General features: G+C 42.2%; 1 protein-coding gene across 10 annotated transcripts in view; it reads left to right on the forward strand.

The window, feature by feature from the left end:
• LOC110528723 (striated muscle preferentially expressed protein kinase) overlaps positions 1-2,500 on the forward strand; it is a 65,277-nt gene that overhangs the window by 28,518 nt on the left and 34,259 nt on the right. The window lies entirely within an intron of this gene.

Consider the following 2,500-nt stretch of genomic DNA (forward strand, 5'->3'; position numbering starts at 1 on the left):
TCTTGCCTTGTCTCTCAGATCGTTCACAGCTTTGTGGAAGTTACCTGTGGCGCTGATGTTTAGGAACACCATTATTTTGGTCTTACTGAGATTTACTGTCAGGGCCCAGGTCTGACAGAATCTGTGCATAAGATCTAGGTGCTGCTGTAGGCCCTCCTTGGTTGTTGACAGAAGCACCAGATCATCAGCAAACAGCAGACATTTGACTTCGGATTCTAGCAGTGGGAGGCCGGGTGCTGCAGACTTTTCTAGTGCCCGCGCCAATTCGTTGATATATATGGTGAAGAGGGTGGGGCTTAAGCTGCATCCCTGTCTAACCCCACGACCCTGTGTGAAGAAATGTGTGTGTTTTTTGCCAATTTTAACCGCACACTTGTTGTTTGTGTACATGGATTTTATAATGTCGTATGTTTTACCCCCAACACCACTTTCCATCAGTTTGTATAGCAGACCCTCATGCCAAATTGAGTCGAAGGCTTTTTTGAAATCAACAAAGCATGAGAAGACTTTGCCTTTGTTTTGGTTTGTTTGGTTGTCAATTAGGGTGTGCAGGGTGAATACATGGTCTGTTGTACGGTAATTTGGTAAAAAGCCAATTTGACATTTGCTCAGTACATTGTTTTCATTGAGGAAATGTACAAGTCTGCTGTTAATGATAATGCAGAGGATTTTCCCAAGGTTACTGTTGACACATATTCCACGGTAGTTATTGGGGTCAAATTTGTCTCCACTTTTGTGGATTGGGGTGATCAGTCCTTGGTTCCAAATATTGGGGAAGATGCCAGAGCTAAGTATGATGTTAAAGAGTTTTAGTATAGCCAATTGGAATTTGTTGTCTGTATATTTTATAATTTCATTGAGGATACCATCAACACCACAGGCCTTTTTGGGTTGGAGGGTTTTTATTTTGTCCTGTAACTCATTCAATGTAATTGGAGAATCCAGTGGGTTCTGGTAGTCTTTAAATAGTTGATTCTAAGATCCGTATTTGATCATGTATATGTTTTTGCTCTTTATTCTTTGTTATAGAGCCAAAAAGATTGGAGAAGTGGTTTACCCATACATCTCCATTTTGGATAGATAATTCTTTGTGTTGTTGTTTGTTTAGTGTTTTCCAATTTTCCCAGAAGTGGTGGAGTCTATGGATTCTTCAATTGCATTGAGCTGATTTCTGACATGCTGTTCCTTCTTTTTCCGTAGTGTATTTCTGTATTGTTTTAGTGATTCACCATAGTGAAGGCGTAGACTCAGGTTTTCCGGGTCTCTATGTTTTTGGTTGGACAGGTTTCTCAATTTCTTTCTTAGATTTTTGCATTCTTCATCAAACCATTTGTCATTATTGTTAATTTTCTTCGGTTTTCTATTTGAGATTTTGAGATTTGATAGGGAAGCTGAGAGGTCAAATATACTGTTAAGATTTTCTACTGCCAAGTTTACACCTTCACTATTACAGTGGAACGTTTTACCCAGGAAATTGTCTAAAAGGGATTGAATTTGTTGTTGCCTAATTGTTTTTTGGTAGGTTTCCAAACTGCATTCCTTCCATCTATAGCATTTCTTAATGTTACTCAGTTCCTTTGGCTTTGATGCCTCATGATTGAGTATTGCTCTGTTTAAGTAGACTGTGATTTTGCTGTGGTCTGATAGGGGTGTCAGTGGGCTGACTGTGAACGCTCTGAGAGACTCTGGGTTGAGGTCAGTGATAAAGTAGTCTACAGTACTACTGCCAAGAGATGAGCTATAGGTGTACCTACCATAGGAGTCCCCTCGAAGCCTACCGTTGACTATGTACATACCCAGCGTGCGACAGAGCTGCAGGAGTTATGACCCGTTTTTGTTGGTGATGTTGTCATAGTTGTGCCTAGGGGGGCATATGTGGGAGGGAATGCTGTCACCTCCAGGCAGGTGTTTGTCCCCCTGTGTGCTGAGGGTGTCAGGTTCTTGTCCGGTTCTGGCATTTAGGTCGCCACAGACTAGTACATGTCCCTGGGCCTGGAAATGATTGATTTCCCCCTCCAGGATGGAGAAGCTGTCTTCATTAAAATATGGTGATTCTAGTGGGGGGATATAGGTAGCACACAGGAGGACATTTTTCTCTGTTAGGATCATTTCCTTTTGAATTTCTAGCCAAATGTAGAATGTTCCTGTTTTGATTAATTTAATGGAGTGAGTTAGGTCTGCTCTATACCAAATTAGCATACCCCCTGAGTCCCTTCCCTGTTTCACACCTGGTAGTTTGGTGGATGGGACTACCAGCTCTCTGTAACCTAGAGGGCAACCAGTGGGTCTGTCTCCTCTATACCAGGTTTCTTGCAGGATGACAATGTCTGTATTACCGATTTCTTTGGTGAAGTCCGGGTTTCTGATCTTTAGGCCAAAGGCAGATGACCTCAGGCCTTGGATATTCCAGGATGATATAGTGAAGGCTTTTTGTTCCATAGAGTGTCCAATGTTGTTGGTCGTGGTTTGGCCTCAGGCCAGTAAGTGTGAGCAGAGCCTG

Source organism: Oncorhynchus mykiss, chromosome 7 (genome assembly GCF_013265735.2).
Source record: "Oncorhynchus mykiss isolate Arlee chromosome 7, USDA_OmykA_1.1, whole genome shotgun sequence".
In the NCBI taxonomy this organism is placed as follows: Eukaryota; Metazoa; Chordata; class Actinopteri; order Salmoniformes; family Salmonidae; genus Oncorhynchus; species Oncorhynchus mykiss.